The 18,368-nt window shown below is 40.1% G+C and overlaps 1 protein-coding gene across 9 annotated transcripts in view; it reads left to right on the top strand.

The window, feature by feature from the left end:
• Positions 1-18,368, top strand: part of SOX6 (SRY-box transcription factor 6) — a 602,500-nt gene that overhangs the window by 121,577 nt on the left and 462,555 nt on the right. For all 9 annotated transcript variants that reach the window (XM_084771677.1, XM_084771678.1, XM_084771679.1 and 6 more), the window contains one exon: positions 16,596-16,665. The gene's annotated coding sequence lies outside the window, so the exon portion shown is untranslated. The remainder of the gene's footprint in view (positions 1-16,595; positions 16,666-18,368) is intronic.

The raw sequence follows: 18,368 nt of genomic DNA, 5'->3' as shown, positions 1-18,368 counted from the left end.
TCCTGCAGGGGTCTGTGTCCCTCAGTACAGTCTGTTCTGGGTTAAACATATTTGTTTGTTTTTGAAAATTTCACAATGTGTTGAGAATGCTCTTATCAGGACATATACTTTTCTTACTCTTTTACATGCTGCACTATGGTCAGTGCATGTGGGTACTAGAACTAATCTAACCCCCATTATGGTCACTTCGCTGGTTCTAGTAAATTGGTATTAACAATACTGTAGTGAATATCCTTGTAGAGTATATGATTATGTACAGATGATGTACGGGAAATTTCTAGAAATTGAATTGTGGGGTAAAGGTTATATAAAAATTGAGATTTTATTATATTTTACTTTCTTTTTTGAGATGGGGCCTTATGTAGCCAGGGTTGCCCTTGAACTCACCATGTAGCTGAGATTGGCCTTAAACCTCTGAGTCTCCTGCATCCACGTCCCAAGTGCGGACTTGTGGGATGCATCACTATGCCTGGCCAGGAATGGAAATGTCAAATGAATGTGATCTTTTTTTTTTTCATAGCTGGTCTGTCAGTTTATAATCCTAACATTACTGTCAATGCCTCTTTCTTCATACCCTATACCATACAGGTGAAAACAGACCTCATTGTTTTAGTTTGTATTTTAATTTTCAATTAGATTATCTTATGTTTAAATATCAGACACTTATACTTGTTTCTAACATTTGTATTATACAATATATTACATATATAAAAGGTACACAAAACAGGAGGGTTTTTGTTTTCTTAAGATTTTTTTTTTTTTGAGCTAAGTCTCATGTACCGAAAACTGTCATAGGCTGGCTTTGAACTATTGTATCTTTTCTCTATCGTCCAAGAACTGGGAATCATACCCAGCTGTTAAAAAAAAAAAAAAAAGGTATTTTCTCATAGGGCGAATAGCTACAACTGCAGTCTAGGTTAAGAGATCCAGCATTTCCAGCACCTTAGAGCCCCACCCATCCATTCTTTTGAGGTAATAGTGTTTTTTTTCTTTGTAGTCTCACCTCAGAACAGACATGCCTAAACAGAACAACTTTGCCTTGCTTATTTTCTCTACTTGAATATGAATAGAATTATGGATTTTCTTTCTCATTCTGTCTAGATTCTTTCAATCCGCATTGTGAGATCCATTCCGATTGTTCTGTGTGATTAAAATAAGCTATTTTCTTCGTTGAATAGTATTTCATCGAGTCCTGATCCCCAATCTTGTGCTTGCAAACATTTTCAGTTTGAAGCTCATAGGAACATCTCCATGCTAAGCCTTCTCTCACAGGTACACAGGGGCACGCACCCTTGTTGGGGGAATCTGAAGGTGGAGTTTGTGGATCCGAGGATGAGGTGTGTTCGCTACCTAGGTGCGAGTCCTTCCTTACTACTCTGGTGGCGCACGGGGGCTCCTCTTCCAGCCCTGCTCCCGTTAGTGCTGCTGTTAGCTTCTGTGGCTGCAGCATTCTAGGGACATGGTAGGGTCTCTTCTATGACTTTAGTTTGTAGTTCTCTAAGTATGACTAAATTTTAGTACCTTTTAGGCTTTGTGGGCCATTTAGAAGTCCTCCTTTGTGAATCTTACCTATTTTTTTTTAAAGATTTATTTATTTATTATTATTATGTATACAGTGTTCTGCCTGTATGTACACCTGCAGGCCAGAAGAAGGCATCAGATCACATTACAGACGGGTGTGAGCCACCATGTGGTTGCTGGGAATTGAACTCAGGACCTTCGGAAGAGCATGCGGCGCTCTTAACCACTGAGCCATCTCTCCAGCCCTCTTACCTATTTTTGAACCATCATTTCATCCAGTCCTTTACCTCACCGTATTGACTTGTAGGATCTCCTACTGTGCTCTGGAGAAAAACCAGTTCAGGATGGATGGTTCCCATCAGCACCCATCTGTGACTTTGGTGACAGAAAGGGGCAGGTGGCCTTCAGGTGGTCACCTTAGGAAGAAGAGTACAGCAACATTGGCTGGGAGGCTGGCAAGATGGAAGTGCTCCAACTGGGATTTTCCTTCAGGGGCCTGTGCTGGGCCAAGCCTCCAGCTACCGGGAGAAGGCCCTGAGAAGGGGGCGTGTCCAGCCAGGTGAGCTGCAGATGCTGAGAGTGCATGCTCTACTGCACTGCGCTCAACACTGGGCTAACAAACTCTGATACTGGGACACCCGCCACTCATTTTCCCTAGAAAAATGCAGTATTTTGAATAATTTTAAAGTGGCAATGGAATCTTGAAACACTCCCACAGAATACCTGAAGTCCACTGGGTTTTCATTCTTGGCACTGTCTCACTTTGAAAGTTTAGACTCCTTGGTTGGTGCAGTAGTTTGAGCAGACCCCCCTAAGTCCATATCCGCCCATCATGATGTTCTTCTTGTAGGACCGTCTGGATCCTTCAGTTTCCCCATTCTCCTATCATTTGCTCACCCAGAGTCCCGATAGGAGGTTCCTGCGTCTGTCTCAGGCTCCTGGTAAGTGGAGACTTTGATGGGACACGCCCCTTGGGCTAGTGTTCAACTATAAGTGAGTATACACCATGTGAGTCTTTCTGGGTCTGGGTGAACTCACTCAGTGTGATCATTTCTAGTTCCATCCATTTGTCTGCAAATTTCAGGATTTCCTTCCTACTCAGATCTAGCCAATGGACAGGAATTATTCACAGTTGCATGGAGAGTGGGAACTGACTCTGACATGAACTCTGGTGCCCCATATTTGACCACATCTCCTTGGTGGCTCTTAGAGAAAGAATAGGAAGGCTACCAGGATGAGACTTGATAGGCGGTGACCATATGGTGGGGGAGGAGGTCCCCTTCTGTCACAGACCTAGGGGAGGGGAATAGGGTGAAAGTGGGAGGGAGGGAGGAATGGGAGGATACAAGTAAGGGGATAACAATTGAGGTGCAATCTGAATAAATTAAAAAAAGAGAAATGGTAAAGTACATACAAGAAAAAAAAAAAAAAGAAAGAAAGAAAGTTTAGACTCATGAAGCATCCAGAACAGATTTGGGAGTGTGAGGATTAGACCAGTTCTGATCGCAGCTTTCTATAAAGATGTCAGTGGGACCCCTGTCTTTCCTCCTCACTCACTGGTGCCCACAATACTAAGCAACAGTGGAGCTTTGACAGGAGTCTCTGTGCCTGCGTCTCTGGCGGGTGAGTCTGGCCGTCACTGTTGCTCTAAGTCGTCTGTCTGGCCTAGCAAGCCTGCCCTCTTACCTGCCCTCTTCTGCCTGTGTTCTCCCTCTGTGAGTGCTGTCGCACACTCAAGAACTCTGCATATCGTGCACGGCTCTGGGAACCCTAATTGGCTTTGCCTTGTCCCTGTAGGTTTATTTGGGAGATGGACTCCTTAGACTTCCTACAATAGGCTCCGAACTTATTCTTAAAAATTTTCAGTTTATTACATGGAAGTTTTGCATGTCTTTCATTATAAATATTACTTAGATATTTGATGTCTGTGTTAGTATTTATATGAATGTAATCTTGAAATAGTTTTTGTAAATATTATATAATATTCTCCTTGGGATTAAACATAGAAATGCACTTTTTTGGTACAGCGCTCTGGCACAAAACCAACTTGTCAAATTCACTTATAATTCTTAATCTGTGGGCTCTTTTTTTAAAAATATGTGTTACTTTTCTCATTGCCATGAGGAAATACCTGACAAAAGCAGTTAGAGGGTCTGTTGTGACTCGTGGTTTGAAGGCAGTGCACTCTGTTGGGAAGACATGGCAGCTGGACCATGAGGGGACTGGCGACATTATCTTAGGACGCAGAGACAGATAAATGTTGATGATCAGTTCATTTGGTTCCTTTTTGTTCACTCAGAACCGTAGTGCATGGGATGGTGCCGCCTCCATTCAGTGCATCTTCCCTCCTCGGCTAAACCACTCTGGACACTCAGAGCCCGCAACACCAAGGGTCTCTTCTAGGGCCTCCGCAAGGATTCCAGGGTGTTTCCATAGGACTGATTTTTTTAAAAAGCCGCGCAAATGTAACCTGTATCCTTGTTTTTGCTGCGTGTTCTGACACTAGCATGTTGTTGTGTTATTTCCTAGGATTTTAAGTAAAAACTCTAATACCTACGTAACTTTATGCATTGTGAGTAGACTATGTTTTACTTAAATATGTGACCGCTTTGGGATACAGGTGGCTTCAGATCCCTCTCATTGCCGTTTCATCTCTTTTTCTTCTGCATTTTAAATCATAAAAGTAAGCGTGCTCTCGTCAAAACAGAACTTCTGGAAACATGCTTTTCCAGTTTCCTTCAACCTTTTTGTAAGGGCTTAATCATTTATAATGCAAATAGATAAATGTATAATGTAGGGGTATCACATATTTATATACATACATAAGCATTGAATTTATTTAATAAGGTAAATCTAATAAATTCATAGCACCATTTGAACCTATCATTTATCTTTTCCAGTGTCATTTTGGAGGTTATAATTTGTTCTAAAAATAGCTGTCTTTGAATCTTAATTTAATCTATACTTAAATTTTAATTTATTTAAAAAATAGCTCCTTTTGAGTTGTGAGATATGCATACCCACGCGTGTAAATAATTTGGGCAATATGGGAAGAGATAGAGGAGGAGGCACAGAAGTTACATGTGCTCCCAACAGTTAACAAAATATTTTCCTGAACATTCCTTTGTTTTTATTTATGTATGTATTTCCATACCCAAATATATGTCACTACTCAGGATTGGTTCCCTGTATACCCTTCTAATATTAATGTGCCTTTGCACACACATCATAGTTTGTTTTTATGTTAATGGAACACATTATGGCTTCTTCAACCTCCTTCTTTTCACATAGGTAGGACTGTCTTTCTTTCTATGGCAGCTTTGAGGCCTGAACTGTACTCGGTTCTGAGGTTGGATCTTACTCACGTGAGCACTACCGGCCTTTGATGGTTCCTAGACATTTACCATTAGGAGCAACGCGCCTTTGCTCCTTCTGGCCTAACACTTTACTTAGGAAAGAGACAGACAAGGTTACTGCATTAAAGATCTCCATTAAAATTTGTGTGTATTAGAGTCAAGATCTTTTACTGTTTATATCTGTCCGTATTTGAATTTTTGCCCTCAGTGATATGCATAGTGAACGCCAACCTGCCGCGCTGTCTCTCATAAGGCGCCGTAGTTTTCACCTGTGAATGGGAGATCAGTTGTTATTATGATCATGAATGTCACGTTGTGAGAAGTAACGTGATGTGGGACACTTTTAAAAGCTTACTCACTTTTCTGTCTTGTCATTTGTAAATACTTATATCTGTAGCGTATTTTTCCTGTTTTCTTAACAACTTCTGGAGCTTTTGCCATTCCTCTTTGTCACACTGTTCCAATCATTACATATTTAAAATTTTGTGATTTGTCCCTTCATTGTATTTATACAGAAAATTAAAAAAAAGTTACAATTTGTGTTAACATTTATTTTAATATGTCTAGAAAAATCTCTTTGTAAGATTATACAAATAGTCATCTGGTTTTTCTGATAGATTATTTATGGTTTTTATTTTTACATTAAAAAAAACCCACATGGAATTGACTTTAGTGTGACATGTGAATAGGGATTCCACTGTTGTTTATTTCTTAAATAGCTACTTTTCTCAGGATCATTTATTGAATAGTTTACTTTCCTTTACTAACTTGAAGTGTCAGTATGCTAAATTCTTCTGCGTATTCACCTTTAAAAAAGATACTCTACTGTTCATTGGTCTGTTAGTGAATTTCTGTACCAACAACACCTTCTTCAGTTGTTGTACTTTAGTAATATTTACACTAGAGATTTTAAACCTAAGGCTCATCCTTATTATCTTGTTCTTGGGAAGATATTAAACTTTATTTTTTGAAGCCACTTAGGATTTAAGTCATTTATTTGAGCACAAATATAACATTCTTGACTAGAGAATATCTTTTAGTTTTCGTATAATGTATATGCTACATATGTTTAAATTTTTATTTTAGCTTTTTAAAAAAGAAGAATGACTAGGAAGTGGGCTATAGCTCAGTGTAGAGTGCTTGCTTAGCATGTACAAGTTCCGGGTTGATCGCAGAAGTTAGCCTGGAGTGGAAGCAGCATGAAACAGGCTTGGATGGGCTGGCACGCGGTCTTGATGCAGTGTCTGTCCTGAGGGTTATGGGAGCTCAGGAGCAGGACAGGGTCAGCAGACAGAGACGACAGCAGTTAGAATCTCTTAAAGGGAGTTCTCAGCAGCAGAACCAGTAGGCCTTGGAGGGGCTCGGGTCTCAGAGGCTTAGCCAGGGAGAGAGCAGGATGTCTGAATGAGACTTGGTTGAGTTTCAGTGCTGACCAGGGCACCTGCTGAGAAGTGAGTGTTTAATCCCATTGATAGCCCAGGTTTTTCAATGTGTACAGAGGGTTGGTGATTCTTTCTTAGGGGCAATTGTGGAGATTCACTTGGAAATCAGACATCAGCTAAACTGCGTAGGTGATAGAATTTGCTTCATAGTTTTTGCCTTCCTTTTTTTTATAAAGTGTTTATATATCTAGCATCTATGGTGTGTGTGTGTGTGTGTGTGTGTGTGTGTGTGTGTGTGTGTGTGTGTGTGTGTTCCACACACCACTGTTCCATCAAATTTTGTTTGGAGAGGGAGTCAGCAAGAGAAAGTGAAATAAGGAAGATTTCTGCGTAGAATAAAGGACTTGGTGGTTGTTTGGGGCTGGGGAGATGGGAGAGTGCTAGCACTGGCTCAATATGTTTAAGCCCAAGCAGTTTCCGGTTCCATTTGAAACTTTGTCCAAGGACAAAGGTAAAGGACTGACACTTGATGCTGACCATCGTATTTTTCAGATGAAGCAATGGGAGACATTTTTTACCATTTCAGAATGAATATAGCCTAGTAATTGTCAACTTTGACTTAGCATGCAAGCTGCGCCACCAACCCATTGCAGGGCCTTCTGTAAGCTGTGTGTTTGCTTCCTTGACCACGGTTTCCACCTCAGAGGTGGGGCAGGTCCTATGAAATGCCAGGCCGGGCTTCCTCTGTACTTCACAGTGAGACCTTTGAGCTGTGCTGAAAACACAGTGAGGGGGTAAGTGGATGTCTCCAGGATGCTTGTTGCTGTTTCTTAAAGTGGGCAAAAGGCCTGTTTAGGCTGAGAGGACCGGCTCACAGTGTCCAGCTAAACCTTTTTCAGTTGAGTCTGCAGTGGTTAGTCACTTAGCACACTGCTACTATGACAACATTGCCAGGGGCCTGTAAGGTCCCATTACCCTTAAGTCATTCTTTAAAAAGTATTGGCTATGGGGCTGAGGGCTTGGCTTCATGGGGAAATGATTGCTGTGCAAAGGGCCTGAGCTCAGATCCTTAGCACCTCTGTGAAAACCAGGCCCGGCACCACACACCTGCGATCCCAGCTCTGGGAGGCGGAGGTGTGTGGTCCCACACTGATTAGCTGCTCTAGCCTAACCATTGAGCTCCATGTTTAGTGAGAGACTCTGGAGCAACAAGGTGGAAAGCAATAGAGAAAGATACTCAGCCGTGACTTCCTGCCCCGGCATAGGCACTGAAGCACACACAAATTGGTGGCTGTACCAGCCAGCGTATTGTCTGTATGATATGAGACTTGGATACATTTTAGCTGAGTCTCAAGGTAAGGGCGGGGAAGAAATGTGTATGTAAAAGCTGTGCCCCAGTCAGGAGTTAGATTCTTACCTTGAACTGTCACAAAAACCAGAAAGAGGACCACACAACATTCTCATTCTAGAATACACGTTTTTGTTTTTGTTTTTGGTTTTGGTTTTTTTTTTTATCATAGAATAAGAGGCCATGAAGGTTATAGTCTGATTTCTTTACGGGATGTTTCTATAACCCCGCAGCAAGTTCCTTCCCAGCTGTGAGCTCCTTGATGTCCCCAGTTCTACTCTGGTTACTTGGGCTTCTCCAGGGCTTAGCATGGTGCCCAGCGGGAAAGTGTGTGCTGCCCTGTGAGTAACTATGATAAACTCAAGAAATCCGGCTCTTAAGTACCCAAGTTACCAAATCTTTATTTTCCTGCTTTTATGAACTCTCCCCCTTTTAAATTTCTGCCATGAATTTAGAAATGAGTACAACACATAAAGTGCCACATCCATGCTACACAGCAAGTTCAGACTATGTTGGCTCTCTACACCCATGGAAGTTGTTCTGGTTGATGTCCAGTTGATAATGCAGCTGTTATTTTTTATAACCATCCTAAGTACATATTTGCACAACAGGCGCTGTCAACTCATCTTGGTGTTATTTGCCTGATACTTTGAGTTACCCAGCTCCATTACCCGAGTCATTCTTTGTGGTGAAGAGGGAGTAGCTCTGGGAGCCGCAGCAAGAAGTTTCTCAAAACGAGGATCAAACCCACCCTTTTAAGATGCCTTTAAATACATCTTGGTTAGGTGCCTTGCTGCAGAGAGCAGCCCTGGCTAACTTGTTTTCACCAGCGTGCTGTTTAGAAAGCACAGGCCGAATGAAGCACTGTCTGCACTTCTTAGCTGTCTGGCATTTACTTACAATATTTTGTTACATTATAGCTATTTTCAGCGTTCTGCCTCTCCATTCTTACCAGTGAGTATAACTCAGAAAAGAGAAGCCGACTAGAGGAAGCAATCCTCTCCACCAATGTGAGACTTTCAGCTACAGTTTTATCTATCTATCTATCTATCTATCTATCTATCTATCTATCATCTATCTATCTATCATCTATCTATCTATCTATCTATCATCTATCTATCATCTATCTATCTATCTATCTATCATCTATCTATCATCTATCTATCTATCTATCTATCTATCTATCTATCTATCTATCATCTATCTATCATCTATCTATCTATCTATCTATCTATCTATCTATTATCTATCTATCTATCTATCTATCTATCTATCTATCTTACCATTAGAGGAAGAATCCAGACCTCAATTGCATAAGCTCTGATATTGAGCTTTATTGTTCTGAATCCTCATAGATCCCAGCCCATGTCACACACCATTGGCTCTCAGAAATGCTAACCAAATTCCTGTATCTTACCTCATATTAAAAAACAAAACAAAACAAAGCAACAAAAACAACAACAACAACAATGAAAACCAAAACAGCCTGCCCAGAAATAACTAAGATTTAATCTCAAGGTAAACTCTAGGTGTAGTTTTCAATCCCATTCCACTCTGAAGGAAATACTTCATAGCTCTACAAAGTTACTGGGAATCTTTTAAATAAGATAAAATATTTTACAAGTTATAAAATTTAAAAAAATTACTAAAGTTTTTATGATTTTACTCATGTGCAGTACAATGGCTTTTCAGCCCAGTAGGTCTTGGGTTTTAGCATGGGGGAAGCACCTGGGAAACTGCATAGAAACTGACCCCTGGACCAACCGCGCTTCAGGCTCTTGCAGTTGGTATGTCTGGAGGGGCCTAATCTGAGAGAAGATCTTATTTTAAGGAGCACCTCGGCTAGTGTTTTACCAATTCTACTTGCAGAAGAGCTCCTTGGCTGCCTTTTGTTTTTAAGTGATACACATATGCCCCAAACCACGTAGGCAGCAAGGAGATAAGGAAAAAGGTGAGGATTTGTAAACAGGAGGTTGAGGATGTAGCTCAATACTAGAGTCCTTGCCTTGCAAACACAAAGCAGTAAGTTTAGTCTCCAGTTCAAAAACAAAACAAAATGAAACAAATGGAAAACTCTGTCACATCAATGGGCATTTATTTGCTAAGAAAAGTAATTAAACATAAAAATGCACATGTTTATTGAATGAAGACATTACAAAATATATCACATGTTCTACTGACTCTTCTTGGTTCTGTTCTAGTGGCCTTCCTCCCTTATGCTGTGTTTATAAAGTGTGTGCAAAGGTCACACGGGAGTCTAGAAACAGCTCTTGGAAGCTTGTGGTCTGTATTTTGATCTTGGTTCATAGTGATAAGCTGCCTTTGTGAAAAACCTTTATAAAGACACACTCTCTTCTAAACAATCTCATTTCCCCTCCTGAGCACTGTTTTGTTGCCATTATGCTCATCCACAATAACTTAAGTTGTTACTTCAGGAGAGCAATACAGTGTTGGTAGTTGTGTAAACATGTCACACTTAGGCAATCCTAGCTCTGATTTATAATTTAGTCTCACATCCTGGCAGAGTTAGGTGAACCATGGCACTACATTGTGCAACATCAGTTCCTTTTGTCCCAAGAAAGCTCACCAATTCAGTGAGACTAGCTGGCCAGCGAGCTTTCAGGATTTGCCGGTCTTCTCCCAGGCCCTAGCACTGGGAGCACAGGTATTAGCTGCTGACGTAGCTTACCCGAGTTCTAGGATCTGAACTGAGAGGTCTTCCTGCTCGAGGCACTACTACCCACCAAGCCATCCCACGGCTTTCAGCTTCTAATGTGGCCTAAGAGCTCTTTTGGTAACGTCCATAGCAAGTGTTCAGCTTAGACTGGACACCTTTTATTTTGTGAGCAAATTATTCAATTGTTTAAAAAAAAGATTTGTTTTAGATTTAACTCAAATTGACTGTTTTGTGATTTCTACCCAGTGACATTATTGTTTTGGAAAGAGAAAAGAAAAATGACCTCTTAATACTTAGCATATCATATTTACTGTGCTAAATTTCTTTCCCTCTTCTTTGTTGGCTTGAAAATAATAAACTAGTTGGTTTTCTTAGCAGCAGGGCGGAGTGTTAGAGTACATCAGTGGTTATCAAAAAGTGGTCTGCATGGTAGGAACCCTCCAGGGCTTTTGTCTTCAAAGTCAAAACCACTTCTATCCCAATATGTAGTTGTTTCTGTAATCACTACACTGACAGTTGCATGGAAGTGGTACCCAAGCATAAGCCTGGTGAAGTTACATCTTTTACCAGATGTAATCTTAGATGCCTTGGGGAAACAATAGAGAACTTCCTTATTCATGATAAAAAATGACAAAGTTGTTTAATTTCATACACAAGTAGAAATAATTGATTTTATTAGTTCTTTAGTACTGCCTTACTAGTGTGAAATTAGAAGTAAGTACAGAGTACCCATGCTGCACACGCAGGGTGATAGTCATTGTGAGGGAAGCCATGTGTGCATGCGCATGTTTGGTGGAGCATGGTCTGTTAGGATTGGTGGAAATATTAGGAAATATTTTAAAGCTATTATAAAGTAAAACATGTCACTGTTTGGGAGGCCTGAGTGACTCAGTGAGCCAGTGTTTTAAAGAGTACTCGTTGTTACCAAAGCAGCCTGTCAATAGATTGACTCTAGTGGCACCTAGGAGGACATAGCCCTCTTTTCAGGAAGAAAGCATTGAAGACATTTATAAAAATGAGAAACAATACATTTCATTAACTGTTATATTGTTGTATGGTAGATTCATTGTTGCTATTTTAAATAAATCAATCCTGTAAAAAGCAGCTGAGTTTCAGCCTTTAGCATAGTGAGCACTCCTAAATACAGCACTAGCTTTCTGGGACTTGCAGATTTTTAGCACTGTGAAGAAGGCCTGCTATCCAGGTGGTTGATTACCAATGGAGTAGGCCATGTCTTTACAATATGGGACTATCTTATGTCATCGGTACTGTGCTGCTCAGGCATCTCCTCTCGTTGCTTTTCTAATATCTACCTTGAGGTGAGACCCTCATGCTGAAAAACCATTGACCATGTAGACTGAGCAGCACAGAATACGTGAGTAGCTTCTGTCTTCGTTAATAGTAGAACTCCGATTGCACTAAAGAAGCAAGCTCCTCTAGGGCAGGGTGCTGCAGCAGCAGAAAACAAGGGTCCCTAGAAACAGCACATGAAGTTGACCTCTGGCCTCCCACAGGTGTGCACATGTACGCATGTACACATGTACCTGCACACAGGTAAACATCACTAACACTTAGGTGTTAGTCTTGGTATCAATTCTTTTGAAAGTCAAAATTCACAGAGTATTTGTATAGCTAAGTCTTGCAGGACTTTGCATGATATTAGAAAAGATTAAATGCATAAAGCTAAGCCTTGTGATTTTCAGGAAAGATGAGTTCAGCATCGTAAAACTAGGAAGAAAAAGTTTGTTTTTTTTTTAAGAGCAGTGAGGTTGAGATGTGTGGGTAGGAGGGTAGTAATGTTTTTTTAACATAAAGTCACATTTCTAGGAAATGCATTAGATTTGCACACAGAATATTACAGATATTTTAATATCTCATTTTTTATTTTGAAGTGTAAAGCACTGAGGAAAGAAATGTTTTGAAGGCGACTGATTTAAACAGTGGTTCATTACCTCTAACCTGCCAGATCAGTGAATCAATAAAGGAAAAGTTAATTTTTCATCATTTCTTTAATGTGCAATGCTACAATTTAATGTAGAGGTAAATAAAATTTTGTTTACAGTTTTTTTTAAAGCACTTTACTGACAGGATTGGAAGGCCATTTAATCTAACTGCCTAGTTGATGTTTGAACCTTCTTGCTAAATCAAACAATTAAGAAAAGAAAAGGAGTGTTAAAAAGAAATGGGTGTGGCCTAGAGACAGAACTTAATGTGGGATTAAAAAATTTAGGCTGAAAGCTTTTAACGTCTAATTATATGGGGAGGTTCCCTGTGTTTTTATTTGCTATTTACCTTTGATCTGTCGGCTATTTTTGGCAGAACGGGACAGGCCTTTTTTGAGTGTTCATAGTTTCTTTATTTGATGTTCAGACTCGGGTCTGAAGTTGCCTGGTAACTCTCTTTGAGTTTTTCTTCTAAAAACCCTAATATTAACACTAGGCTTTTGTTCCCTGACTGAACAGCAAGTTACCGTGTGTCTGCTTCTTTTCTGAGTGTGTAAACAATAAACTGGATTTTAGAAGCTGTTTTTGCATCTGCTAGTCATATTATGTATAATCTCCAAATACCACCAATCTGTAAGAATAATAAAAATAAGCATTTGGAGCCCATTACCTGCTGTAAAAATTTCTGTGAAATTGTACTTTGTAAAACTTGCATATATATATATATGTATATAAGTATATAAGCATTTGGTCTTCACACATGTACACATAGGTTATTGTTTTTTTCTGTGAATATATTTATTCAAAGATATATTGTGGCAGTATTATGTCAGCAAATATTAGATTTACCTCCTAATTTTAAATGGTTATAAAATAGTGTTTCTGTGTCATAATCAACTTACTTAACCAATAAGTTCTTTCTAATTTTTCACTATTTTAAAAGTGTTACAATGAGCATAAACATCATGTGTGCTGTATCTTTTCATGTGTTTGTGACTGGTTTTTGGATACCTGGTAGACAGTTTGAAGGATACAGACATTTAACACTCGAACACTAACCATTAAACGTCTGTTCAGGAAGTTACCCCCATTGTACCCCACTTCATGGCACATGGGCATTCCTGCCTGTCCACTCCCTCCTCATCTCATCAGTTTATAAAGCATTCTGCTGGTATTGCAGGTAACATAATACTTTATGTTGTTAACCCTTTTTTGTATTTATTAGTATTTCTTCACTGTACCTTTTCCTTCAGATTTTTCTATATGGAAGTATACTAATGAATTTTTAAAATTTAAATAAGAATTGTGAATGATTGACAAATGGAAGGTAGGAAGCAGGCCACCACTGTGTTAAATGTAAAAGTCAATGATGGAAATTTGTGGAGGACGACCAGTTTTTTTTCCTGTTTTGTTTTGTTTTGTTTTTTGAGACAGGGTTTCTCTGTGTATCCTTGGCTATCCTGGACTCACTTTGTAGTCCAGGCTGGCCTCGAACTCACAGCGATCCACCTGCCTCTGCATCCTGAGTGCTGGGATTCCAGGCGTGTGCCTCCGTGCCTGGCTTCATGTCTGTGTTTTTATTCTCCAGTGAAATCCCTGACCCGTCCTTACCATTTGCTGAGCAGTGACTGAGAAGCAGAAGTTGGGGTAATCTGTGGCACTAGCTGTTCTGGGGACTCCTTTGACTAAATAGTCTGGGACTTTCCAGAACAGACGGTGATGTTCACTGGCATTTCCTCTGCATCTTGTCACTTCAATGCTGCCCTCAGGACCAAAGTGGCCACTTATACTTTTGGAAATGTCTTCTTTAGCCTAAACTCTCCTAGGTCTTAAAGAGATAACTTACAGAACATGTGTGTGCTGTCATCACTCTGAGCCTGCCCGGACATGCTGCTTCTTTATTCCTGCTTTCTATGTTTGAGGAAGACACAGTAAAATAGTTTTTGTTTAGGACAATGAACTATGTGATGTGATGTGATATATTCCAACAATTTGCTCTGAACTTTACCAATAGTATATATTGATTGACAGTCTGACACATAGGTAGATGGGATATATCTTTTTTGCCCAAAATGTCTGGAATATGTTCTTTTTTTTTTTTTTAAGATTTAAAATATTTTAGAGTAAGAGATTTTGACTTCCGAACAGCTCAATGATTGAAAAAGTTCAGTCCTTGTTAGCCACAAAATTTTCTGGTTGCTTTTCTTGTGTCCCTGTTGTTTACATGACAGTGAATTACAGCTCACGCCCTTAAAAAAATAGTCACCAAAGGAACAATGTATGATACATATGTACATGTATACATATATGTGTATATTTGACTGCATAGGTTCAGGAAACCCTTTTGAATTTCTAGCATTTTGCTGCAAATTTCTTTCTTGAGAAGCTTATCTTTTTCCCCTGAGAACTTATTGAACCCAGAGCCTCAGCCATGCTGATGACTTCTCTTAGGCGTCCATGCTGAGGCAGGGCCTCATGTGAACGCCCTCTGTAGGCCGGGCTAGAGTTGGGCTTGCAGTCCTCCTGCCTCAGCTGCCCCAGTAGATGGGTCCAGGCCTGTGCCGCTGGAGTTGGATCTATGTAATATATTTGTGAAGAAGCAAGGATCAGACAATACGTCACCCGCCCCCAAGAGCTGCTTTGGGGTAATGCATGTTGGGTATCTAAATAGGGTTGTTGTATTCCAGGTAATATTGCTTTCCTAGATCTTAAAATGTCTGATGTCTCGAGCAGAGAAGGATGAAGCAACAAAGATGAGTGATAGTGCTGTCTCCCTGACCACACTCTTACATTCTGAACTCCCTGGAAGCCACGTCACATGGTTGCTGAGCCATGCAAAGTAGGGAGTGCCTGAAGTACCACTTCCTACAGACCATGTCATGAAGAGACTCGGTGCTCTAAACCAATGCTTGTCAATCTTCCTAATGCTGTGACCCTTTAATTCCTCAAGTGGTGGTGACCACAAGCCATAAAATTATTTTTGTTGCTAACTTGTAACTGTAATTTTCCTACTGTAATCAATCGTAGTTGTAAATGTTTGACATGCCACCCCTTGCTAAAGGGTTGACTCCTGGAGGGGTCCCGACCCACAGGTTGAGGACCACTGCTCTAACTGGCTGCTCCCCTGCTCAACCACCAGACCTTCACCGTCCTGACTAGAGAGTGGACTAGCTTGTCATGCCCCTTTAGATCAAAGTATATTTTAGATGAGTGGATGGGCAGAATTAGTTATTTGGTGTGTTTTGCCTTTTACTTTCAGATGCTCACTCTTAATCTATTATGATCATTTGTGGTGATTATGCAGGCACAGTGCTTCCTACAACAGTATTGGGCAAGTGTTCTTTGTTTTCTCGAGTGAATTTTATTTAACCCAGTTAGTTCTAACTTGTGTATTTGCAATCTGTATTTTCAAAGACGCAGAATGAGTCAAACTCGTCCCTAGAGTCCAGGAAAGTTTCTGAGCTAAGTTGGTAACCAAGTTCCGTCGCTACTTTCACTTGAACACCACTCATCACACTCTGGAAGGAACACAGCCTCTGTAACAAGGTTCCTTTGTTTTCATGGAGCCAAAATGTGCTTTATTTAGGCCAAACAATAAAAACAAACGACCTAACTCCTTTCTAATGCACGGGGGCTCTGGAGGGAGGAAATCATCGATGTTTAGAGGCATAAGTGACTCATTGTGCTAGTGTGGCTTTTATAAAGCCGGCTCTGCGTGTTTGAACTACAGCTGCTACTTGAGGCACAAGAACGCTCAGCAGCCAGCAGCCCAACTCCTTAGGCAGAACAGACGCTGCCTCCTTGCGTATTAATTCTATCTGTGTGATACTGCTGTTGAACACGTTCAGCTTATCCCTGACGAGGTGAACTCTTTTCAACCTCATGATAAGTTTGCAAACTTCATTTCGTTCTTAGAAAAAAAATCTGCCTTTAGTTTCACTCCTACTTTTGTTTGTTTTTGTTTTTGAGACAGGGTTTCTCTGTGTAGCCTTGACTGTCCTGGACTCACTTTGTAGGCCAGGCTGGTATCAAACTCACAGCAATCCACCTGCCTCTGCATCCTAAGTGCTGGGATTAAAGGCGTGCACCACCACTGCCCGGCTCACTCCTGCTTTTGAACACCTCCATTATTACGGATAGATTTTAGAAAAAGTCACCGTGGATGGAGATGTTGTGTTTTTAGATGTAGAGCAATGAAACGATTTTTGCTTCTGGCACAAAAGTCTTGGCAAAAGTTCTTAGAGCAGGTGAGGACGCTGACACTGTTTGGAATGTTGCTGCTCATTGCCGGAATGATAATTTCTTCAATGAAGCAGCTAGATGCACTTTACTCATGCTTTTCCGTTTCATCTTGTATCTATCTTCTAGGTCACTTTCATGAATTCAAAGGCGATTTACCAGTGACTTCTGGGTGCTGGGGTGAGCCTCGTGTATAACTGTGAGTACTGGATCAGTCACTGCTTTTCTAATTATATGAAGGAAAAGTCACAGTTTATAGACAAATCAACCTGTACGTAAATTATGCTTAGCTTTTAAATGACTGTTTAGTAAATATTAGTAGTTTTTCATAAATGGATTATTTTGAGAACAAGAGTATAGAAGAAAATTTCAGGTGCTATAAAAAGCCTGTTTGCTGTGGCTTCCTATACAGCAACATAATGCTGACCCATCACTTGAAGCCTAAACAATAAACTTGTTATTTTGGGAAATAAGGCCCCACTGTAGGAATGGGTTACCTTAAAAATTCTCCTATATCTACAGATGAATATTTTGCCCTTGATAACTTTGTATATCTTCTGGTTATCTGGACTTGGAAAGTGTTGTGTGCTTGTGCTCAGAAGGTGTAGGATGAGACAGATTTCAGAGAGAAGTTGGTGCAGGGAGACTGTGTGCTAAGGAACCAGACTCATTTGTTGACTATGTAATGTGCATCAAAATGGTGTCATACCCCTTTTCTCCCGTCCTCCGAGTATCTTTGTACTTTCAAGCCATATTTTGGAGAAAAAACTTTTTCTCAAGTGAGAAGGCAAATTTTAAGGAAAAATTGAATCTTACCAAGGATTAATTGAAATACTTTAATTGATATATATTTGTTGTACAGAAGTAGTCATCAGTACATGGCAAGGGTTAAACTGTGTCTCTGCATAAACCTGCTTCTAAGTGCCCAGTTCATGTTTCCATGTGCGTGCTGTTGCGCATCATTGGTATCTCAGGGCCTCTTTCTATAGTTGATAGTAGTAAAAGCATAGGAAACATTTTCTTTGTTTTAAAGAAGTTGTAGAGAATATACTTTTAGGAAGTATTTGAAGAAATGTTAAATATTAGAGTGTAAGTGATTCAACATTTAAGCAGAAAGTAGTGAAAATTTATCTAAAAATCAGCTTTATCTGTCAGTGAAACTGTTGATCAGCATATTCATTTTGAATCAACCTAAAAAATAGATATGCATATTTAATGTAGTTTAGATCATTTTGTATATTTTTAGTGCTTTAAGAATGACCAAGCCTAAAAAAAAAATTACCAAGCTGAAATAAATAAAAGAAAAAAATCACCCATTAGCGACAGCACTTCCTGTGTAGGTTATTTTTCCTTTTCAGAATTAATTGCTATTTTGCACTATTTTGCTTCACATTGTATTGTGTTCATTCTAAGTATCAAGGCCTTAGTACGCTATCAAGGAGGCATTACTACCAATCTATGTTCATTGTAGAAAACTTGTAAAACATAAAAGTATTGATAAAACAATAAAGCATTTACAATTCTAAAAAAAAGAAGAAAACCCAGCTGGCTGGGCGTGGTGGCCCACGCCGTTAATCCCAGCACTTGGGAGGCAGAGACAGGCGGATCTCTGTGAGTTTGAGGCCAGTCTGGTCTACAAAGCGAGTCCAGGACAGCCAGGGCTACACAGAGAAACCCTGTCTCAAAAAAGAAAAGAAGAAGAAGAAGAAGAAGAAGAAGAAGAAGAAGAAGAAGAAGAAGAAGAAGAAGAAGAAGAAGAAGAAGAAGAAGAAGACCTCAAAGCAAAACAAGCTGGGGCTGGTGTGAGACTCGGTGGTTACGAGGACCCAGGTTTGGTTCCTTGCACCCACATGTGGTCCAAAACCACTTGAGCTCCAGTTCCAAGGCATCTGCACCCTCTTC

The sequence above is a fragment of the Acomys minous genome (assembly GCF_964271855.1).
Source record: "Acomys minous genome assembly, chromosome: 2".
Classification (NCBI taxonomy): domain Eukaryota; kingdom Metazoa; phylum Chordata; class Mammalia; order Rodentia; family Muridae; genus Acomys; species Acomys minous.
Note: the sequence above shows the minus strand (reverse complement) of the source record. Positions and strands in the feature narration are given on the sequence as shown.